This window comes from Procambarus clarkii, chromosome 72, assembly GCF_040958095.1.
Source record: "Procambarus clarkii isolate CNS0578487 chromosome 72, FALCON_Pclarkii_2.0, whole genome shotgun sequence".
NCBI lineage: Eukaryota > Metazoa > Arthropoda > Malacostraca > Decapoda > Cambaridae > Procambarus > Procambarus clarkii.
In genome coordinates this window covers 27,519,871-27,546,776 of record NC_091221.1, presented here as the reverse complement: position 1 = coordinate 27,546,776, position 26,906 = coordinate 27,519,871, and the positions used below count along the sequence as shown (strand labels likewise).

The following is a 26,906-nucleotide window of genomic DNA, read 5'->3' as shown; positions in this document are numbered from 1 at the left end:
ATTTTTGTTTTGACGCTTAATTAAGGTTATTGTGAGTACTCATCGCCTGCCTAGAAACTGGAACTAGTAATTCCATCTATCATACATATCATACAAGAGGAGCCACACATCTATGGATCATCCAATAAAATCAGCAGACTTCTAGATGTTACTACTGCTCGGCTTAGACTCGGTTACAAGTATCTCTGGGAATTCTCATTATCTGCTGATGTAGACCTGACCAAATGTAAACTGTGTCAACAAAATTATTCGCACACCCTCCGTCACTATGTGATGGAGTGCGAAAAGATACATGAATTTAGAGACAATTCTATAACCAATGTTCCAGCGATGTGTCAATATTTCATTCAAAATGATCTGCTACCAGAAATTTTAGCCAAATATCCCCAGTTTGCTAACTGTAGATAACAACTAAGTGATTGTAACCTATCCACCGCTGCCCACTGGATGGGGGACGGTGTGCAGGACAAACATATAAATTTTGATACTAGCTCTCCACATATGTCAGTTGCTTAATTTAGAACCTGTACTTGAGGTCGATCTCGAACCCATTGTTGATGTGATGACTTATATTGAATTTTGTAACTAGCTCATCAAGATTGTAACTTGCTTAGCTAAATGAATTGTGGGGTTCAGTCCCTGAGCCCATTATGTGCCTCTGTAACCCTTTCCACAACCGCCCACAAGATGGGTATGGGGTGCATAATGGGGTGGGGTGTCTTGGCCAAACGTGCCACATCAAAACCACAAGTTGACATTGAATGTGAATTAACAATGAGACAAGTAAGATTTATACTAATACATTTATACTAACTCTGTTGAGCGTTGACCATTTATACATCAAATCTGTTGATGTGAGCACTTTAGTTTAGTCTGCCGTTTAAAGAAAAAAAGAGCATATCAATGGTATATCACAGAAAACGAATTTATCATAAACTCATGTATTTGTCTTATCATATTGAACTGCATTCATATTTTTAATATATAACAATATGAATATACAAATTTCTGTAAATCCCCTACCTTGTTGGAATCTGTGGAAATGAATGAGCAAATGTGCTGGCTGAAGGCGCTGAAGGAAACCACATTGGTTTCATTTTGGATACAAATGTCCATGGAAATTCAAAATGGAAACTAATTATATAGTTGAACCTGCAGAGACGAGTTTAAGAATCTGTGTTGAGAGTGATGGACACAGCCTTCACAATTATACTTCAGAGAATGTAAACATCTAAGAGTCATTAGAAATATGTGTAGAATAATAAACCCTACATTGTTTGAGTTAGGGAAAACACCATTTGTGATATATAGATACTATAGCTGTTCCTAAAGATTCACCCTTTTTTGCACCAGCAAGATAACATATAAGATTTTAAGAGTTGACGAATGTTAATATTCTTGTTTGATAAACTGTGAACTTGAGACATAGTTAATAAGAACATATTAACACAACAAAATGTTTTCAGAATCCTTAACACCACTTTCCAACAACTTATATAATTTATATAAATTATTTTAGAGAATAATACATAAATTATATATTTAAACATGATATAGTGTTTAGTGGAATGTATAAGGAGTCAAATTGTGTTAAAAAGAGCAATTTTTAGAAAATTTGGAAAAATACTTTTTTCTGTTCAAATTATAACTAAATGGATTATAAAGGTTTCACTCAGCCAATATATATCATTCACAATTTATTAATGAATTTTACAAAAAAACACCATAAATTTTATATTTAAACATGTAAAAACTATTTGTTTTACATTTGGAAGAAAATAATTGTAGAAAAACAATTTATAATTAAACCTTTGTGTTTGGATTTTTTGAGTAAAAGTTTCTCAAAGGCTTTCCTGCACCATTCTCAATGCAAATCATTCCCACACCTATGGCAAGAGATAGGCGAACGTTGTGTAGATGATTTGTGTTTGCTGGGTTAGGACAGAACTTGCCCACAAATTTACATGTGTTCTGCAATGCTTCAGGCAAAGCATATGGCGCAGCAGCCTCTCTAGTTAATTTACAACAATCATTTCTACTCACTTCAAAGGCAAGAGTGGCTCTAATGAAAAGGAGGTCCTTATCACAAATGGAGTTAACTGCCTTATAAGTTGGAGTAAGACTGGCTCATTGCCTGACCAAGACACTCGGTAATATTACTACGGGCTCACCATAGCCCGGGTTACTTGGAACTTTTTGTTCCAGGTAGCGAATCTTTAACAACAACAACAACAATGGTAATATTCACTTTGGTGCGATAGTAGTGTGGTCAGACAACGAGACAATCTTACAATGAGTAAGAAACAATAATAACAAAACTTCCTACTTGAGTAATCGAGTTAGGAAAATTCATAAATTACCTGGTGGATATAAATAAAGACATGTCCCCACCAAGGACAACCCAGTCGATTACCTTTCAAGAGGTTTAACATTAAAACAGTTAGTTAAAACCGAGATGTGGTTTTATGGACCCTCATGGGTGGTTAGTGGTCAGTGGCCTAAACAAAAGCCATAAGTCATAGTGACTAACATCACCACACTCACGGTGGATCCAGAACCTTCTCAATATTTAGCTATCAATCCTCATTCATACTCTAGTTTAGACAAGTTACTGAGAGTTACTGGAATCGTCTTTGATTTCCTCAACAAAGTTGGGATCAAATATCGGTTTCCCAGTCCTATCAAATATTGGATCAAACGAGCTCAACAAGAGATTTATGGGAAAAAAAATATGAACATCTTCCAGATAGATTAAGCAAGTCTCTGGGCCTTTGGTGCGACTCAAATAATCACAATATATTAAGGTGTGGAGGGCGTCTGCTTCATGCCGCGCCTCAGGCATTATTCTGTACCTGGGAGCTACGCTGTTGAGAAACAGGGAGATCAGGACTCTGGCCAAAGCCTTGATTCCTCCCCCTATATAAACCTCCAGCCAGCTTAAATCGACCCTACACCATTCCACGTTGCAGTTGCAGAATCCTGTTTCGCTGGAGCGTCACTAGTGGTAAAAATTCAGGAAGATAAAGTGAAGTCTTAGCCGTCACGCGTGACGCCAACAGGTCAACGGGACTATTCAAAGTTATCACGTGTTATGGGCTTCACCTAGAGCAATCCGTCTTTTTATTGCTCTGTCACTGTGAGATATAGGAATCAGGAAACGATTCTAAGTGTTTGAATGAAGATCGTGTGTAAATTTTCAGTACTGTGGGAGTGTGGACTCTGTCAATTTTCCTCGTCCGTGTCATTGTTCTTCCCCATGTTTTTATCTGTTACAGAGGTGCCATCTATATAGTAGGTATATGAAAAGGCACGTCTATTCGAATGCAACGTTGTGTCAAAGATCCAGAGCCTCAAGCGATTTTCTCTGGGCCATTCATTCATTGCAAACAATAAATTTACATTTCTGTAATACTTTTCCCATGCCGGATGCTTTGGAAATGTTGCACATGGGAGTTTCAATGAATTGCATGTTCAATGGCAATTTCAAAGCCGAAGTTGCAGTTCTTCCACCTAGTAGCTGGAGCAGAGCGTGGTGTCGCGGGCACCGGAGCAGAGCGCTGTGTCGATGGCATCGGAGCTGAGTGCTGTGTCGCAAGCCCCAGAGCAGAGCACAGTGTCGGGAACGCCGCAGCAGAGTGCGGGCCCTGGCAAAGGAAAACAAACAAAACAAGGCCCCAATATCTGTTGGTATTACAAATGGGCTACCTGTAAACATGGGATATCGGGAAGAACAAATGGAACATGTAAGTACGATCACCCTAGAAAGTGCAGAAACCCTCCCCAATACAGGTAAATGTACCAAAAGCTGTGAATTATTTCACCCAGAAATTTGCAAGAACTCTTTAGACAGGAAAGAGAGCTTCAATGCTGAACGTCCAGCTTTTCATATAAGAGGTACCAGGCGAATAAAACCGACAGACCGCCACTATGAAAACAGCCACGACTCCATCGACCGAGATAATTTTTTAGCAAGAGGAGGAGAAGAATGGTTAAAAATGACCAGACTCTACCACCAACTCGGTCAAATGCTAGAGAGGACGCAAGCACAGTGGCCTCCTTACCAGAGCCTCAGATATTAACATCAAGTAAAACATCGAACACTTCCACTAACACCATAACATCATTTATATTTGCCAACATCCAGGGTATAAAAACACGCAAATCCAACAAAGTTCATTTTATAGATGGACTCCTTCACGAGGCAAATGCAGTGTTTGCAGCCCTAACGGAAACTCACACAAAAGACTACCATGATGGTTAAATATGGATCTCAGAATACAATCTTTTCAGATGTGATAGGAAACACTAGCTACAGGGTGGGGTCAGTCTCTACATCAAAGACACACTCATCTGTACTGAGCTGCTAAACACCTCAAATGATATGGTGGAAGTGCTGATAATCGAAATAGAGATCCTAAATGTAGTTATTGTCCTTGTATATAAGTCACCGGAGGCAAACCCTCAGCAGTTTAAAGAGCAACTAATGAAAATAGAACACTGCTTGGAAAACCTCACAAATCCAGCCTCGAACATCATCCTGCTTGGGGACTTCAACCTACGGCACCTGAAATGGAAGCACCTGGCTAATACAGTAATATCAGAAAGAATACCAGGAAGTAGCCTAAATGAACAGGCACATGCAAATGACCTGCTACGGATGTTCGATAGGTTTGCCTTAAACCACAAATAGTAGAACCAACTAGGAAGGAGAACACGCTGGACCTCATTTTCACTAATAAGGATGAATTGATCAGAAACATAATGATTACAAATACCTGTTACTCAGATCACAACTTAATTGAAGTTCTGACAAGCATGGGGAATAGACCTTCAAAACCAGTCCAGATTCCCAGTGGAGGAGATTTCAGCAAATTCAACTTCAATAATTAACAGACAAACTGGGAGCAAATAAACCAGGACTTCACAGAAATAAACTGGGAAGAACGGCTAGAAAATGCAAACCTGAACAAGTGTCTGGAAAAAAATAAGCTCAGTAGCACTAGAAATATGTTCAAACCGTTATCCCTAAGAAAAAAGAGAAAGAGATGCAGATTGGAACGGGAACGTCGTTTCCTATATAGGCGAAGAAAACGAATCGCAGAACAACTTGAGAGTCGCATCCTATCTCAAGAACGGCGAAGAAGGTATGGTAGAGAAATAGAAACCATTGAATTCAAGCTACAAGAATCATACAAAATCCAGGAGAGGCAAAAAGAGCAAAAGGCCATCAGTGAAATAGAAAGAAATCCGAAATATTTTTTCTCCTATGCAAAATCAAGATTAAAAACTACATCTAGTGTCGGGTCCCTGCCAAAGGGAGATGACAACTAAGAAATGAACGAGTTACTGAGGATGCAGTACAACTCTGTTTTCAGCGAGTCAATAAACACACTAAAGACTGATAACCCAAATGAAGTTTTCATGGATATGATACCAACATCAAATCATATATCAGACGTCACCCTATCCCCACTGGATTTTGAAGAAGCCATAAACAGTATGCCTATGCACTCTGCACCAGGCCCGGATTCTTGGAACTTCATATTCATCAAGAAGTGTAAAAAAACACTATCGCAGGCCCTTCTCATTCTGTTTAGACAATGCCTAGATACTGGCGTTATCCCTGACATACTAAAAACAGCAGAGATAGTACCACTCTATAAAGGAGGAAATAAGGCAGAGGCAAAAAATTACAGACCGATAGCACTAACATCGCATATCATAAAAATTTCCAAGGTTTATGTGAACGAATGTCTTACCAGATTCAGACAAAATCTCTTATTTAAACTACGTGGAATTCGCAATAGATCCACTGCTATTAAACATTGTTTTGTGCGCGATGGTAAAATAATAGCTAGGAAGACTGACTCTGGAAAAACGTATGTCATAACCACTGAAGCACACCTCACTTCTTTCCTGGATGACTGTGGGATATCAGCTGAATAACCAGAACATAATTTGTAGTCTCACATACAACCAAAGTGTACTTAAGCTCTGCCTTTCCTTTCCAAAGGTGTTTATTTTTATTTTTATTTTAATTTTTACTTTATTTTTTGTTTGTCATCTTTGCCTGTTTTATACTCTTAATTATTTGTTCTTAGTTAATCCCCTTGTCACTAAACCTAGGGCTTTTTATTACCCTGTTAATTAACCATTGCTAAGCTAATTATCTTCAAGATCATTTTTTTTATGATTATTATTTTTCTTATTATTTTTTATTTTACATTTATATTGTCAGTCTCTACTGATTTTTTGTGTTTTATTTTATGTAACTTCTGTGTCCTCCCTGGCTATCTATTGGATCTTTATTTTACTTCTAAATTGTTACTATTTTATTGTATCTGCTCTTATTCTTGTGTTTTGCTTTATCGTGTATCTTGTATCGTGATCCCTCTGCATCTCTATGCACACTGATATTGATCCTGATCAAAATCTTCTGTCTCATATCTATACCAACCAGCACATTGATCATCATTATTGCAAGTATTTCACAGCACACCAGGCTAAAAACAAACTCCAAAATAGCACCTATCTATCAGTTTATAACCACAATGTTAGATCACTTGGTAAACATTTTGACGATTTAAATGCACTACTCACAGCACTAGGTACTAACCTATCGTTCATTATTTTAACAGAAACTTGGCTAAATAAGGACTATACCCAACTCTACAACTTAGCTGGTTATAAAGCCATTCATAACTGTAGGCCTAATAAAAAAGGTGGTGGCACAGCTATATATTACCGAGATACATTTATCTGCAACAGTGTTATTAGTGACAGAGATGACTACTGTGAATATACTTTTGCTCAGTTTACAATTAAATCCCTTAAATCCTCTTTGACTATTGGAGCCATCTATAGATTTCCTAATACTAACATAGCTTCTTTCTCAGACAACCTAAGGAATCTTATTATAAACAACAATCTCAACAAAAACCACATCATTCTGGGAGGAGACTTTAATATTGACCTGGGTCAACAAAATTGCTCTCAAGTTGACTATTTCCTTAACAGCATGAACTCCTGTATGCTAATCCCCACTATCACCAAACCTACCCGAGTCACTCAAACATCAGCCACTACCTTGGACCACATATGGACAAACATAACAGCTTCCCTTGTATCTGGTATAATCTACGACAGAACAACTGACCACTATCCTACCTTTCTCATAGCGAACATGGACATAACACCACCAAAAAGCAAGAAACTTTCATTTAGGCTACACAGTGAATCAGCTTTAGACAATCTTACAGAGGCACTTCACAATATTAACTGGGATTCTGAATTCAATAATACCCATGATATAAATTCATTAGCTAACCTCTTCCTCTCCAAAACTCTAAGCCTCTACAACCTTCATTGTCCCCTTCTTACAAAGCAAGTAACTGACAAAAGATTAAACAATCCATGGCTCACAAGTGGCATTCTCAACTCAATCAACAAGAAACATGAATATGAAAAGAAAGTTAGGATTGGCCTAGTTTCAAAGGAAGTAGCTAAAAGGTACTCATCAATGCTTACCAGTATCATAAGAAAGGCAAAACTTGCATATTATGTGAATAGATTCAATGAAGCAAAAGGCAACATGAAAAACACTTGGAAAACTATCTCTAGTATCCTAGGAACTAAACAACACTCACATAACCAAATAAAACTCTACAAGGATGGGGATATACTGTCAACTGATTTAGAAATGGCAAATGAATTTAATAGTTTCTTTTCATCGGTTGGTGCTAATCTTGCCAGTAAAATCCCACAGACTCAGACACATATTAACACATATCTCTCAGGCAGCTATCCAAACTCTCTTCTCCTTTCACCAATCAGCCCGGCAGATGTTGTGTCCATCATACACTCTCTAAAAACCAAGGCAGGGAACACCAGTGAAATTCCGTCCATTGTGTACAAGAGAGCCTCCCATGCCCTTGCCCCACCCATAGCACTACTGTTCAACAAATCTATAGTGTCACACCTTCCCTGATATCCTCAAAAAAGCAAGAGTAACGCCAGTCCATAAAGGAGGCAATCCGGCAGACATAAACAATTATAGACCAATATCAAATCTACCCATTCTATCAAAAATATTTGAAAAAATTATTTACAAACAGCTCTATTCCTACCTCGTAAAATTCGACATACTCAGCCCCTGCCAGTTTGGCTTCCGGTCCCAAAAGAGCACCAACGATGCAATCATTAGTCTCCTTGACGTCATCTACTCAGCCCTTGACAAAAATGAGTTTCCGATTGGACTCTTCATTGACCTAAGAAAAGCCTTTGATACTGTTAATCACAACTACCTCTTACTTAAACTCCAGCATTATGGAATCCGAGGCCTTGCCCTTGACTACATCCGATCCAATCTTAGTGACAGACACCAATATGTAACCATCAATGATACAACTTCGTCCACTCTACCAATTACCGTTGGAGTGCCACAGGGCAGCATCTTAGGACCTCTTCTATTTCTTATATATATAAACGATCTGCCTAATGTCTCTAATATTCTCAAACCTATACTGTTTGCAGACGATACTACTCTTATCTATTCAAACCTCAACCCACATACACTAAATAATGTTGTGAATAATGAATTAAAAAAAATCCACTTATGGATGTCAACGAACAAACTAACATTAAACATCGAAAAGACTTACTACATCTTATTTGGAAGCAAATCATCAAATGCAATTCAACTACAGATAGACAACATTAACATCAGTAATAAAGATGATGGCAAGTTTCTTGGCCTATTCCTAGACAGGAGACTCAACTTCAGCACCCACATTCAACACATAACTAAGAAAGTCTCTAAGACAGTTGGTATACTCTCCAAAATCAGATATTATGTTCCTAACTCTGCTCTCCTCTCACTATATTATGCACTAATTTACCCCTATCTTAATTATGGTATCTGTGCATGGGGGTCTACCACTGCAAACCACCTTAAGCCCATCATCACACAGCAAAAATCTGCTATCAGAATGATAACTAACTCAGCTTTCAGACAACACTCAGCTCCCTTGTTTAAATCCCTAAACTTGCTAAATATTAACTCCCTCCACACATTCTCTTGTGTCAACTACATTTACAAAACCCTGTTCTTAAATGCAAACCATGCTCTGAAACTCTCCCTGGACAGATGTAATAGGACCCATTATCACCACACCAGAAATAAATATCTCTTTGATATCCCCAGGGTCAAACTTAATCTGTGTAAACACTCTATGCAAATTAAGGGACCTAGTTTATGGAACTCACTCCCTAGTGAATTGAAAAACTGTAAAACTTTTGCCTTATTTAAAAGCAAAACCAAAAAGTACCTAACTTCATCTTCTTAGTTTCCTACACTGAGCTTTAAATTTGCTCTGTACCTAGTGTTACCCAATCTCCTAATTCTTATGTAATTTCAAACAACCTTATCATTGTGTTCATTGCTGTCTTCTTTTATGTGCTAGCCATATGCTGTATTGTGACTACCAATTTTTGTCAACTACCATTCAAGCTGTCATTGCAACCAATCTTATATTGTTTCTGCTGTATTATGTCTACCAATTTTTTTGTCAACTACCATTCAAGCTGTCATTGCAATCAATCTTAGCTACCTATGTGCTTTAATATACTGTACCTACAATTTTCTTTCATCTTTTTTTCATTTCATGTAATCTGTTATCATTTTTTGTCTATAATTTTGCAAGTATTTACCTCCTTAAAATTTTCTTAGATTAAGGACCTGCCCGAAACGCTGCGCGTGCTAGTGGCTTTACAAGACTGTAATTACCATATTTGTATCCTCACATTCCTTATGTACATTCTTGTATATGCATAAATAAATAAATAAATAAATAAATAAATAAATAAAATAATTTGAGAGAGTGCTAAAAAGTAATTTCACAAAATACATGGAATCACAGCATTTCCATAACCCTGGACAGCATGGTTTCAGAACAGGGCGCTCTTGCTTGTCGCAGTTGCTGGACCACTATCATATGGCATTAGATGCTATGGAAGACAAACAAAACGCTGATGTAATTTACACAGATTTCGCAAAAGCCTTTGATAAATGTGACCATGGTGTTATTGCACATAAAATGCATTCAAAAGAAATTACCGGAAATATAGGCAGATGGATCTACAATTTCCTGACTAACAGAACCCAATGTGTAATAGGCAACAAAATATAATCCAGCCCATCAACCGTGAAGAGCTCAGTCCCCCAGGGTACTGTTCTTGCTCCAGTACGTTTTCTCATCTTCATATCAGACATAGATAAGAACACAACCTATAGCACTGTATCATCCTTTGCAGATGACACTAGGAACTTCATGAGAGTAGGCAACATAGAGGACACGGTAAACCTCCAATCAGATGTAGATCAGGTCTTTCTATGGGCTACAGAAAATATTATGGTGTTTAACGAAGATAAGTTCCAGATCATGCGCTAGCTACGGAAAAAATTAAAATATAAAAACGGAAACCACGTACAAAACTCAGGCAAATCATAACATTGAAAGAAAAGGCAATGTAAAGGATCTGGGTGTACTCATGCCGGAAGATCTTATATTTAAAGAACACAATACAGTAGCCGTCACAATTGCAAGAAAAATGACAGGTTGGATAACAAAAACTTTTCACACTAGAGATGCTGTACCGATGATGATACTTTTCAAAATGCTTGTGCTCTCTAGAGTGGAGTACTGCTACATAATGACAGCCCCTTTCAAAGCTGGAGAAATTGCTGACCTGGAGAGCGTGCAGAGATCCTTTACTGCTAGAATCAACTCAGTAAAACATCTAAACTACTGGGACCGACTAAAGAGCCTAAATCTATATTCTCTATATAATCGGGAGAGATACATAATAATCTATACGTGGAAAATAATTGAGGGGCTGGTCCCAAACCTGCACACAGAAATAACATCACATGAGACCAGAAGGCATGGCAGGATGTGCAAAATACCCCCGTTGAAAAGCAGAGGTGCAACAGGTACTCTGAGAGAGAACTCTATCAACATCAGAGGCTCGGGATTGTTCAACACCCTTCCACTACACATAAGGGGCATAACTGACAGATCCCTCACAGTGTTCAAGAGAGAACTTGACAAACACCTCCAAAGGATACCTGATCAACCAGGCTGTGACTCATACGTCAGGCTGCGAGCAGCCGTGTCCAACAGCCTGGTTGATCAGTCCAGCAACCAGGAGGCCTGGTCGACGACCGGGCCGCGGGGACGCCAAGCCCCGGAAGCACCTCAAGGTAACCTCAAGGTAAGGTAGTAGCAATGTCGCAGCTACTCCGGACGATGCAAGAGCTAAAGTTTTGCCATTTTGGGATCGAAATGCTGCCAGAATCAATCTAATTAGAAAGGTTTTACAGTTCCTCTCCTAGTGCATCTAAGAAGATTTCTCCAAACCCGTTATCGACAGTTTGAATTATTGGATTTTGAATGCCTTTTCGCTCAAGCGTTAGCTTATGCATATTTGATAGCACATACGATAACAGATCACCCGTGTTGTAATTTTGTTCACGATGCAATTCTACATAGAACGAAGCAGCAGCAGATCGATTCGGTGTTAGCATTTCCAATTGATGCAGAACTTTGTTCACGATTTCTAAGCACAAATCTTCAATCATTATCAACGCTTCGTTGTAGATGTCTGCTGTGAAATCCATGTTAATATTTTAATTTTCCTTGCGTATTCGATGGGTAATATCTTCACCCATGTGCGATTTATATTTCTCCCAAAACTGTTGGAGACGAAGGAGAGCAGGTTGTCAGTATGACTGCAAACAATGCACGAATTTGATTTGGATGTGACATGTTGGACGCATCATTAATGCATACATCCCAGTGTCGGTCGTTCTCCAACAAATTCAGAGTTTGACATGCACTACAGAAAGTGGCATATGTAACGCCGTTGACAAATCTCATTGGCTGGAAAGACGTTGGACCAGGCACATTTACCAACAACATGCGAAGAAAGAAGCATTCATCGTGATTGGGATGGACGGTGTACAGTCTGCCTATTGTAGTTTGTTTGAATATGCCAGGTTGTCCATCGACTCGTTGTTTGCGTCGTTCAAATGATTTTCTACTGGCATTCCATTTGTAATATGTAGGCACTTCAGAATACAGCATTGTTTTTGCAAACGCGTCATTTTGACATAACGTGAAGAAAGCAGCTGTTGTAGCAGGTGGATTCATAGCTATTTGTTGCACATTTACAACTGTGAAATAAACGTGTTGTCCATTTTTTTGTTTTCAAAACAAAAACAAAAATACTAACGAAATATTTAAATTCAAATGCAGAACAATCAACACAGCTCAATTTCACCACAAATTGCAGTGAAAAATAAGAACAGTACAAAAAAAACGAAATGAAAAACAATGAAAAAAGAAACAAATAAGCTATACACACGAAATGAACAGAATGGTAAACAACACAGCTCAATTCCAATGCATCGTCACACAAAATAACTATCAAAATGATAATATATCAAAATCTATGAAAATTTAATATATCAATGCAATTGGAAACATTGAAATGGAATCGTAACATATATTGTGTATTGTGCATTGCTCTTACGTGCAACAGATGGCGCTGTTTAAAAAAACATGTTTTTACCTGTCACAGGTGAGGCATGTATGTAGGAGGTGTATAAAAACACTCACCTATTCGAATGCAATGTTGTGTAAAAATTTTAATGCAATCGGTAAAGAGGTTGTGAAGATTTCCCTCACATGAAAAAAACACAAAAAACACAGCTTTAAACAAAAAAAAAAACATTTTTTTTCCCCGTCACCGACGTGACATCTATATAGTATGTACATAAAAACTTGCTCGGATGCGCATGGAACGTTATTTGAAAATTTCTAGGCAATCGGTGAAGAACTTTCGGAGATTAGCGATTTTGAACAATTTAGAATAACAAGCGATTTAGAATAATGCTAGGGATGTATTAATCTTTTAGCATGTAACCTCCAGATTTATGTGTTAAGTCAGCTCTATATTAATTATAACTACAGCCCATTTAATGCTCTCTTAATATTTTATTGAATTAATCTAGATCCATAGGACAGTGATTCCTGGATTATATTTTCATCTTCACTTATTTATTTTTCCTCTTTTTTTGTATAAAAAGTGGTGGTCCTTCGAAGCTATTGTTGTATCCAATTAACATGATTATTATTAATTTTTAGGGCTAGGCTTTTCCCACACCTAACTGTACTCACCTAGTTGTGATTGCAGAGATTGAGCTTTGGCTCTTTGGCCTTGCCTCTCAACTGTCAATCTATTAGTGTATAGATTCCTGAGCTTCTCGAGCTCTATCATATCTACATTTGAAACTATGTATGGAGTCTGCCTCCACCACATCACTTCCTAGTGCATACAATTTGTCTACTACTCTAACACTAAACAAATTCTTTCTAATGTCTCTAAGGCTCATTTGGGCACTCAGTTTCCACCTGTATCCCCTAGTGCGTGTGCCCATGGTGTTAAATAGTCTGTCTTTATCTACCCTATCAATTCCCCTGTGAATCTTGTATGTGGTGATCATTTCCTCCCTAACCCTTCTGTCTCCCAGTGACATGAGGTTTAATTCCCGTCGTCTCTCCTCGCAGCTCATACCTCTCAGTTCCTCGATTAGTCCGTGAATTACTATTGTACTTTTCATGTGTAGTTCCTTGTCATCATCCGTCTTATCACTCTGCTACATTGTCTCATGATTAATTATGACCCCTGCTTTCTCTTCCCTGTTTCTAATTGCCATATTGTTCCCTTTATTTTTCCATATTTGAGAGACGCTTGGTAATTTTTCCAATTGTTCCTCAAGCTGTTGCAGTCTCGCCTCGCCATCCCTCCCCAGCTTGCTCGCTACCCCAGTGGTTAATCCTTCCTCTGCTCCGTTGGCTGGGCTCATTTCTCCCCCAACCCCTACTGTGGTTGATTCTAAGTTACTTATCCTTATATTCTATATTTCAACTGCTGTCCCCACTCTTATTCCCTCTTCCTAATTTCCCCTTTTTAATATCCCTCTATCCACTGCTTATGTTTGGTCATCGCACATTCCCATTTTGTGTCCAAGTACTTTTTCTGTTACAAGATAATCTCCTCGATGCAAAGTGTATCCGTCTCTTCACATTTCGACATAGCTATCTCTACAATCATATCTACACCTCCCATTGTGAGTTCCTCCATGCTGCGCCTTGATCTATTTCTCTTTCCTGTCAGTCATTGCAAAGTACTACCGTAAGAATAATGCGTGCCAATGACCTTTTCCCTCCTGCTAGTTCAATAGCTGAGTAATTCCCGGTTCCTCAGTCCTGCGAATCCCATTTTTTATTCACATATCATCAATGTTGTCAGCTCAATTTTCATTTTTTAAATCACAATATCCCTTTACTATCTAAAGTATCCCTACGCCTCACAGTCTCAGAGCACGTGTGACCCGGTCGGCGATCAGCACATAAATGTGTGTGCGTGTGGATAGTGTGTGTGGGTGTGCTGGTTGTCTGTGTGTACTTACCTAGTTGTGCTTGCGAGGGTTGAGTTCTGGCTCTTTAGTTCCGCCTCTCTACTGTCAATCAAATGATGTACAGGTTCCTGAGTCTAGTGGGCTCTATCATATCTACACTTCAAACTGTGTATGGAGTTTGCGTCAACCACATCACTTCTTAATTCATTTCATTAGTCTACTACTCTAGCCCAGCAAACAATTTTAGGTTGCCACAACATATCTGGAAAGTATTTGAAAGGATTGGAAACGTTTGTTTTATCGTATCAGATACGATATTGTGTGTGTACTTAAATAGGTTTCCAAAACTTATAACCAAGACATATGTATCTAACACTAATTTGAGATGTGGCAACTTTACACTCCTAACATGAGTCATTCATAATCCATTCATACACCAATATGAATCTCTTGTGAAAGGTTTGAGCCTTATCTGAACCCTTTTCACATCTTTGTGTTTAAAGTTAAATTTCTTGAAATTAAATTATATTATTTTATATTATAATATATTATTTTTATTATATTTTATTTTATAATGTATTATTATTTTTCTTATATTTTTTTATATTATATTATTGTTTTCAATTTAAATATTAAAACCAATTTAAGGGTAAAAAAATCAAATAATTTATATTTCTTTTATTATTTACTAACAAATCAGCAAAAATACAAAAACATATGACCTATATAATTATATATATAATACATATATATATAATATATATATAAATAATTTATATAATATATATTATATATATATATATATATATATATATATATATATATATATATATATATATATATAAATATATATATATATATATATATATATATATATATATATATATATATATATATATATATATATATATATATATATATAAGAATGTAGTGTAATAGTATATATATTATATATATTATATATATATATATATATATATATATATAAGAATGTAGTGTAATAGTATATATATTATATATTATATATTATATATATATATATATATATTATATATATATATATATATATATATATATATTATATATATATATATATATATATATATATATATATATATATATATATATATATATATATATATATATATATATATATATATATATATATATATATTTCATCAACACAAGACAGAATAAGAGTATTAATAGGGTATTAATATATATATATATTAAGGTATTAATATATAGAAGAATCATTTCATTTCAAATATATATATATATTCAAATATATATATAAATATATATACATCATTTCAAATATATATATATATATATATATATATATATATATATATATATATATATATATATATATATATATATATATATATATATATATATTTCATCAACACAAGACAGTACAAGAGTATTAATAGGGTATTAATATATATATAGGGTATTAATATATATATATATATATATATATATATATATATATATATATATATATATATATATATATATATATATATATATATATATATATATATATATATATATATATATATATATATATATATATATATATATATATATATATCATTCGCATATAGTCCTGGGGACCATTCAGGCTTGTTTGCATATATATATATATATATATATAAATATTATATATATTTATATATAAATAATATATTTATATATAAATAATGTATTTATATATAAATAATATATTTATATATAAATAATATATTTATATATAAATAATATATTTATATATAAATAATATATTTATATATAAATAATATATTTATATATAAATAATAAATTTACATATAAATAATATATATATATAAATAATATATATATATAAATAATATATATATAAATAATATATATATATAAATAATATATATATAAATTATATATATATATAAATAATATATATATGATAACCATCTTTGTAACCTATATGTAACTCCCTCTTTGTAACAAAGTTCAAATAAAGCAAATATATATGTGTACATACAAAAGAATGGGGGTGGTAGAAGATAATATTAGTGTTTAGTGAGTGACCACAAGGTCTCCTCTGAATACTTTTTATTTTCTTCTCCGAGGCTATGGGTCCCCACATTGGCACCAGAGGTCTTGTAGCGAGTAGATTATCCCAATAATATACTCGCTCCAAATATAGTGTTAATGTTCCTGTCAACCTTTGGAGATGAATGAGGTGAGGCGTTGCCCGGGCAACACGGTGAGATGCCCGAGCAATATAAGCAGCGGTGTAGCGAACATTAACTAGTCTACTTTCAAGTGTGGTCTAGAGCAGACACTTGCGAGATACTGTACCAACGCTCAGTGCGCTCAACTCACACCAGCGTATCACCTGTGTACTTCTGTATATTCGACCAAATATATATATAGTATCTTAGTGTCTGTGTTTATTTGTCACCATACTTTACGTAACAATAGAACCGTTACATTGGTGACCCAGTGAGTGACAAAGAACACCTAGTCACAAACTAGATCTTCACCATTGAACGCCGAGGACAGCGGGTAAACATCTCCATCGATCGCCTTAAACCAGCACACTGTGACGCTGCCCCAGACATCCCTCCAGAGACACATCCGCCGACTACGCAGTTCACTTTTCGACCACAGTTACCAGCAGCACCGCCACCTACGACAACGGACGATCCTGTACGACCTCTCACCCTACAACCCCAGTTACCAGCCGCACCACAACCTGATCCTGCGACGACGGACGATCCTGTGCGACCTCCCACCCTACGACCCCAGTTAGATGACATCAGCGAAGAGGAGGAAGTTAACTTTGATGGTTATGTAACGCGAGCAGGGCGTACAATTCGCCGACCAGCTAAGTTCCTTGATCAAGTATTTTTCCTTTCATCCCCTGGGAGGGGGAGTTCTGTAGCGAGTAGATTATCCCAATAATATACTCGCTCCAAATATAGTGTTAATGTTCCTGTCAACCTTTGGAGATGAATGAGGTGAGGCGTTGCCCGGGCAACACGGTGAGATGCCCGAGCAATATAAGCAGCGGTGTAGCGAACATTAACTAGTCTACTTTCAAGTGTGGTCTAGAGCAGACACTTGCGAGATACTGTACCAACGCTCAGTGCGCTCAACTCACACCAGCGTATCACCTGTGTACTTCTGTATATTCGACCAAATATATATATAGTATCTTAGTGTCTGTGTTTATTTGTCACCATACTTTACGTAACAATAGAACCGTTACAGTCTTCCTCACAAACTTTTTATATAATATATATATATATATATATATATATATATATATATATATATATATATATATATATATATATATATAAATATATATATATATATATATATATATATATATATATATATATATATATATATATATATATATATATATATATATATATATTATAATATATATACACACATATATATATATAGGTTATATATAGGAATCTATATGTGTCTATATATAGACACATATAGATTCTTCTATATAGATATTAGAGAAGATTCAGCGGTACGCCATGCACCAGGCTCGCCACCATTTTCAGTATTCGTCATATCCAAGTCTGCTGTGTGATGCACATGTCTTCTTGCTTCACCACCCTGTAATGAAATATTGTTTGTTACTAATTGTTTTCAATAATACATTATTTTATTATATAATATTTAATTTATTAATTAAAAACCGTTTCCATATTAAAGAAAAAAAAACTAAAACAAGAATCTATATAAAACTATAGAATAGAATAGAATAGAATAATAGAAAAGAATAATAGAAAAGAATCTATATAGAATCTATATATCATATATGTATTTATATAAATAAATATATATATATAAATATTTATATATATATTTATATATATATATTATTATATCCTGCATTATTCCAGCCCATTATTAGAGATAGTAGCCACCTCTTATTTTGGTTTTCTTTCATTATTAGTGCTCAGAAAATTAAATATATCTACATATTTAGTCAAAATCAGTTACATTATTTTATCTTATTCATAGCATAAATGTTCTCAAAGATTACTAAAAAGAAATTGAATTAGACTACAGCAAATTGGCAAACTTTACCTTGTATCTGTTTCCACCGAGTTTGTTTGGGGCGTTCTTCAACATATCAGCAATACTTGTCTCAACATCTCTTTCAGTTGCATTAGTGTGGGTGTTGATACAGGCTTCTGGAAATTTATAAGAATTAATTAATATATATAATTATAATTCACTTTGCCATTCCTCATTCCACAGTCCTCTCGTCCTTCCCACTTCCCCGTCCCCACATCCTCCCCACTATTCCCACTTCCCTGTCCCATCGTCCTCCTTACCATTTTCCCCTCCCCTGTCCCTTCTTCCTCCCCCACCATCTCCCATTCACCTGTCCCTTTGTCCTCCCCAGCATTCCCCTGTCCCCACCATCCCCAACTCCCCAGTCCCCTCGTCCTCCCCACCATTACCCTCTCCTCTGTCCCCTCGTCTTCCCCACCATCCCCCCCCTCTCGTCCTCCCCACCATTCCAAACTACCTCATCCGATGCATTCTATAATGGTCTGATGCTTCCATCAGAAAATTGGGAACATCAAATGATCTGATATTCCCATCACTGAAAAATAAGAACAGCTAAAAAAATGAAATGAAAAAAATAAAAAAATAAACTATACTCATGAAATGAACAGTATGGTAAACAACACAGCTCAATTTCAATGCAATGTCACAAAATTATTAAATCGAAATGAAAATAAATTGAAATCTATGAAAATTCAAATTATCAATGCAATCGGAAATATTGAAATAATATCGCAACATAATATAGTGTGGGTTGCTCTTACGTGCAACAGACGGTGCTGTTTTTCAAAAAAGGCATGGTTTTACCTGTCACAAGTGTGGCATCTATACTTATACTCACGAAATGAACGGTATGGTAAACAACATAGCTCAATTGCAATGCAATGTCACAATAACATTTAATAACAATAATAACAATAACATTTAAATATACTTTAAGATATAATCTAGAAGAAAATAAGAACATTGAAACGGTTCATGAACTCGATTTCAATAAAGGACACTATGGGGAACTTTGAAAAACAGTTAATGAGTATAATTAGACAGACTTGCTGCTAGGCAGAGGAGTAAATAATGAGATATATGGCAAATTTTGCAAAATATACGGCACACAAACATTCATACCCAAACAAAGCAAAATGCTAGGTAAGAACAAAGCAGTTGGCCCGTAGGGGAAAGGAGATACCCACAAGACTGGAATACAAGTCATTAACAAGCACACAAGTACTACACCACACAACAACCGCACTACTACCAGAACTGGACGAATCACTACCAAAACCACACATTGCACATCACTACCAAAACAACACAACACAACACAAGCATTGGCAAAGAATTATAGACCAGTTGCACTAACATCCCACATAATAAAATTATTTGAGAGTGATCAGGAGTCAGGTTACTAGTTTTATAGAGACCAATGACCTCCACAATCCAGGCCAACATGGATTTAGAGCAGGAAGATATTGAAATACCTCTTACAGCTATCTCTCATGTCCTCTACTTGTACAGTACAGCTACTTGACCATTACGACAAAATCACTGAGATATGAGATAATGATGACACTAACCTCATCTACTCAGACTCCAACCCACTCATATTAAATAATGATGTAAACAATAAATTAAAAAAAATCCACTTATTAATGTCAACCAACAAACTCACACTAAACATAGAAAGGACCTACAACATCTTACTTGGGAGCAAATCAACAAATGCAATTCATCTACAGTTACACAATGTTAACATCAGAAATAAAAAAGATGGTAAGTTCCTTGGTCTATACTTAGATCTGCCCGAAACGCTATGAGTGCTAGTTGCTTTACAAGAATGTATAACTTCAAGTCATTGTACTCTCCCCCAATGTACCTTCTTGTATATAAAGAAAAAATAAATAAATAAACAAACACATAATAAATCAATACTTACTAAATTTTGTCTATTATGTAGCAAAGAAGCAGGTCTACGGAAGGCTTTTCTGTTGAGTTCGAAGCCCAGATTACTCGTGGTCTCTGAAATAAGTTAAGATTATAAGTATAAAATTTATAAAACCAAATAATAAATCCGGTATTGCTCAATTTCAGATGCAGACGTACTGAATGATATATCAGACTGTCAGCATGGTATTCGATCTGGAAGGTCCAGTGTAACGAATTTACTCAGTTTCTATGATCGAGCCACAGAGATCTATAAATAATTCTGATCAAGAAAGAGATCTAGGGGTGGTTTTAGATAGAAAACTATAACCTGAGGATCATATTAAGAACATTCTGCGAGGGGCCTATGCTACACTTTTTAACTTTAGAATTGCTTTTAAATACATAGGTCAAAAAGTTTTAAAAGTTTTAAAAGTTTTTTAAACCTCTCGTGTATCATGAGTGTGGAAAAGCTTCAGATGGTGCATTCAGATGATGAATATTACCTAGTTCCTTCATCTGGGAAGAATGAACACATATTGGTGCATTCGGATGATAAAAACTAACTACTGTAGTTCAATTGATCAACAGACTGTATATCATATGCAGACTGTATGTGGATCTGCGGGCCACTCCAAACAACAGCCTGGTGGACCAAGCTCCACCAGGCCTAAAGCACAAAGTGATATAGATGTGATAGAGAAACTAGGTCAAATGGAGGAGTAGGTCTGTATATTAAACAGCACCTGACGTGCACAGAGCTACTAAACTCAATGTGGTGGTAGAGTGGTGGGGGGGGGGTAAACATTGCAGAAAAAACAAAAATACAATTTGGTCAACAAAACAGCATTGTTTAAAATAGAAGACATGGGTTGACATTTTGGGGGTAAGGTAGGTTACATTGAGTTAATTAGTTAGTACTTAGTTTTTATCTTAAAATGGTTGGGAGAGGTACAGTGTTGCTGTGCTGGTGAAAGAACACCTAAAGGTAAATTAAATAATGATTGCGAATCCACAAGAAGTTGACATAATAGCGCTAGAGGTCTGCAATCAGGATGATAAACTTTCCTTAAAGAATTTGACAAACACTTGCTGATAGGACATGAAGTAAATGAAATGTATGTCAAGTTTTGTGAAATATATGATAAAAGCACAACAAAATTTGTACCAAAGGAGAGATGCAGAACTAGGAAAAGGGGTTTGTTCAACAGAAATTGCGAGAGGGCCTGAGACCCAAACACACACAAATGGAATCAATATATAGCAAGAGGCCAAACCCCCAAACATACAAGCGATGCAAAGATGCGAGAAACAGCAGCAGCAGTAAGGAGAGGGACTTAAGGACCATAAATAAAGTGTGAAAATAAACTCGAGTAAATTTTTTTAACTACTCTCGACAGTGAAGAAAAACAAATATTCAGACGATTTGTGTTAGAATCATTAATCTTACACTTTCGGTCATATTCAACAACACAAATACATACACACACATTCCTGTTGCTGTAGCAGGTGAAGAATTACACACACAGATCACAATAACGTGATGCATCAAATGAACAAATCCACAAGGGCCGTGACGAGGATTCGAACCTGCGTCCGGGAGCATCCCAGACACTGCCTTAATCGACTGAGCTACAACAGGGTAAAAGGGTTGAAACCGAAGTTCTACTGAACTTACTGGATCCCATAGCCTCTCTGAGGCACAAACCAGGCTTTTACACAACCCCCCCCCTGCACCCGAGCTATGTCAACAGGCCGTTCTCCCTCTTCGCCCTTACATCATCACACACAGATCACAATAACGTGATGCATCAAATGAACAAATCCACAAGGGCCGTGATGAGGATTCAAACCTGTGTCCGGGAGCATCCCAGACACTGCCTTAAACGACTGAGCTACGACAGGGTAAAAGGGTTGAAACCAAACTTCTACTGAACTTCCTGGATCCTTTTACCCTGTTGTAGCTCAGTCGATTTAGGCAGTGTCTGGGAAGCTCCCGGACGCAGGTTCAAATCCTCATCACGGCCCTTGTGGATTTGTTCATTTGATGCATCACGTTATTGTGATCTCTGTGTGTGATGATGTAAGGGCGAAGAGAAAGAACGACCTGTTGACATAGCTCGGGTGCAGGGGGAGGGTTGTGTACAAGCCTGGTTTGTGCCTCGGAGAGGCTATGGGATCCAGTAAGATTGTCCTTCCTTTCCTCCCTAGAATCTGGATGTAGCAGGTGCTCAATTGTCAAAAGTGAAAAAAATTGGTTTGTCTTCCGAATGCACCATATCGGTAAATTTTTACAAGATCTATTATTCTAATAAGGGTTTGATAAAATACAGTAGACTGCCTACTGGTTTTTGGTTGCCAGTTTCCTCAAGTTAATTTCCGGAATTTACACACAAATTTATATACATACAAATACATATACACACATGAATAATATATATATATATATATATATATATATATATATATATATATATATATATATATATATATATATATAAATAAAAAAACAAGTAAATGTAAATAATTTTACCTTGCACCTAGATCCACCAAGCCTGTACGGCGCGCGTTTCAGTACTTTGGAAATCTAGAACTAGCTAGAATCTCTAATCTGCAATGAAACAATACATATTATTGCACTTACCAAAACATGGATGAATGTAGAAAATACAGAACTATTAGCTGAATATCAAATAAATGGATTTAATCTATTTCACACAGATAGATATATTAGATATTATATTATATTCCTTTCCTCCCTAGAATCTGGATGTAGCAGGTGCTCAATTGTCAAAAGTGAAAAATTTGGTTTATTTAACATACACGCCATAGACCGGCTTGGGAAAAAAAAGTTCGTAAAACCCAGGGGCCATAGACCGGCTATGAAAGAAAATTTGAGAAAACCCTGGGGCCATAGAACGGCTATTTAATCCCCTTGAACGGATAATCATCTGTATCAAACCTTATTACAGGTAAAACCAGTAGGCAGTCTACTGTATTTTATCAAACCCTTATTAGAATAATAGATCTCGTAATAATTTTGCAAAAATAGTGGCATTTACTATTTTTAAAAGATTATTAAAAAATTTACCGATATGGTGCATTCGGAAGACAAACCCAATTTTTCACTTTTGACAATTGAGCACCTGCTACATCCAGATTCTAGGGAGGAAAGGAAGGACGATCTTACTGGATCCCATAGCCTCTCCTAGGCACAAACCAGGCTTTTACACAACCCCCCCCCCCCTGCACCCGAGCTCAATTGTCAAAAGTGAAAAATGGGGTTTGTCTTCCGAATGCACCATATCGGTAAATTTGTTAATAATCTTTTAAAAATAGTAAATGCCACTATTTTTGCAAAATTATTACGAGATCTATTATTCTATAGAATAATGCATATAAATAAAAAACAAGTAAATGTAAATAATTTTACCTTGCACCTAGATCCACCAAGCCTGTATGGCGCGCGTTTCAGTACTTCGGAAATCTAGAACTATCTAGAATCTCTAATCTACAATGAAACAATACATATTATTGCACTTACCAAAACATGGATGAATGTAGAAAATACAGAACTATTAGCTGAATATCAAATAAATGGATTTAATCTATTTCACACAGATAGATATATTAGATATTATATTATATTCCTTTCCTCCCTAGAATCTGGATGTAGCAGGTGCTCAATTGTCAAAAGTGAAAAATTTGGTTTATTTAACATACACGCCATAGACCGGCTTGGGAAAAAAAAGTTCGTAAAACCCAGGGGCAATAGATCGGCTTGGGAAAAAAAAGTTTGTAAAACCCAGGGGCCATAGACCGGCTATGAAAGAAAATTTGAGAAAACCCTGGCGCCATAGAACGGCTATTTAATCCCCTTGAACAGACCTGTGCATGGACCACTGAGGCATCGAAAAAAAAACACGGGCCATAGACCGGCTTGGGAAAAAAAAGTTCGTAAAACCCAGGAGCCATAGACCGGCTTGGGAAAAAAAAGTTCTTAAAACCCAGGGGCCATACATAGACCGGCTATGAAAGAAAATTTGAGAAAACCCTGGCGCCATAGAACGGCTATTTAATCCCCTTGAACAGACCTGTGCATGGACCACTGAGGCATCGAAAAAAAAACACGGGCCATAGACCGGCTTGGGAAAAAAAAGTTCGTAAAACCCAGGAGCCATAGACCGGCTATTTAGTCCCCTTGAACGGACATGTGCATGGACCATTGAGGCATCGAAAAAAAACACGGGCCATAGACCGGCTTGGGAAAAAAAAGTTCGTAAAACCCACGGGCCATAGACCAGCTATTTAATCCCCTTGAACGGACATGTGCATGGACCACTGAGGCATCGAAAAAAAACACGGGCCATAGACCGGCTTGGGAAAAAAAAGATCGTAAAACCCAGGGGCCATAGACCGGCTTGGGAAAAAAAGTTTGTAAAACCCAGGGGCCATAGACCGGCTATGAAAGAAAATTTGAGAAAACCCTGGGGCCATAGAACGGCTATTTAATCCCCTTGAACGGACCTGTGCATAGACCACTGAGGCATCGGTTAATAATGTATTGACAGATGCAATATGTATTAAAATTCTAAAAATAAGTCATTCATTATATACAATGTGTGATAATTTAAGCTGGTGCATATAACATCCTTGTCAGGCACATGCAAAAGTGAACACTTCCAGAATTGGAGACATGCAGAAATGTAACATGTGGAAATAGAGGCATGCCAAAACAAAGACATGCATAAATTCAAATTCTTATCTAAATAATTTCTAGTGATTATTATATAAATTATTCCATCAGTACTAGATCAAATATTCAATACCATCCTCCCTTTGGAAAGAGTAATCATGTCCTGTTGGACATTAATTATATGTTGAGATATAATCTAAAAGAAAATAGGGACATTGAAATTGTTGTTAAACTCTATTTCAATAAAGGACACTATAGGGAACCTCGAACCCTGTATTACAAGAGTAAGTGAAAATATTGGAAAAAATAATTAAAGCTAAATGTGAAGAACACCTGGAGATATGGTGCCCATATCTAAAGAATCACATCAACTGGAAAAGGTATAGACATGCCAATAAGTGGCTCCCAGGTTAGAGGCATAAAATGCCAAAACTAGATGGTAGAATAAAAAGAAGATATTGTAAAAGGTAACCAAACAAAGATGCCACAGAAATATTAGAAAATTAACTTTCGCAAGCAGCGTGGTAGACACGGTTGGAACAAGTTAGGTGAGAGGGTGGTGGAGGCCAAAACCATAATCATAATCATCTGTATCAAACCTTATTACAGGTAAAACCAGTAGGCAGTCTACTGTATTTTATCAAACCCTTATTAGAATAATCGATCTCGTAATAATTTTGCAAAAATAGTGGCATTTACTATTTTTAAAAGATTATTAAAAAATTTACCGATATGGTGCATTCGGAAGACAAACCCAATTTTTTACTTTTGACAATTGAGCACCTGCTACATCCAGATTCTAGGGAGGAAAGGAAGGACGATCTTACTGGATCCCATAGCCTCTCCGAGGCAGAAACCAGGCTTTTACACAACCCCGCCCCCCCTGCACCCGAGCTAAATTGTCAAATGTGAAAAATTGGGTTTGTCTTCCGAATGCACCATATCGGTAAATTTTTTAATAATCTTTTAAAAATAGTAAATGCCACTATTTTTGCAAAATTATTACGAGATCTATTATTCTATAGAATAATGCATATAAATAAAAAACAAGTAAATGTAAATAATTTTACCTTGCACCTAGATCCACCAAGCCTGTATGGCGTGCGTTTCAGTACTTCGGAAATCTAGAACTATCTAGAATCTCTAATCTGCAATGAAACAATACATATTATTGCACTTACCAAAACATGGATGAATGTAGAAAATACAGAACTATTAGCTGAATATCAAATAAATGGATTTAATCTATTTCACACAGATAGATGCAGGCGATGAGTCACAATAACGTGGCTGAAGTTTGTTGACCAGACCACACACTAGAAATTGAAGGGACGACGACGTTTCGGTCCGTCCTGGACCATTCTCAAGTCGATTGTGATGAGGAGGTAGGGACAGGCAATAAATAGGCAAGGGAGAGCTGAGGAGGAAAGTCAGGTGTAGGGGATAGTAGTAATGAGAACTGCAGCAGGCCTATTGGCCCATACGAGGCAGCTCCTATTATAACCACCGAAGGAGATAGAAATAGGAAAAAGAAGAGGATAGCAAGGGAGCGTAGGAGAAGACAATAAACAGAAAAAGGGAGAAGAAAAGGAAAGAGAAAGAAAGAAATGGAAGGGGGAAAGCTTATGTTAAGTCACGTTTGTTAGAAAGATTAGAGCATTTGAGTATATACTGTGAAAGGGAAGAGTCCACAGCAACAAAGCCAGG

At 36.3% G+C, this 26,906-nt stretch overlaps 1 long non-coding RNA gene across 1 annotated transcript; it reads right to left on the bottom strand.

The window, feature by feature from the left end:
* Positions 1-18,023: 18,023 nt before the first annotated feature.
* LOC138356501 (uncharacterized) lies at positions 18,024-24,012 on the bottom strand. Its single transcript, XR_011224483.1, has 3 exons — positions 23,937-24,012; positions 18,596-18,702; positions 18,024-18,118 (listed from the first exon to the last, which is right to left on the bottom strand). It is a non-coding gene; the product is annotated as an uncharacterized lncRNA (long non-coding RNA).
* Positions 24,013-26,906: the final 2,894 nt, after the last annotated feature.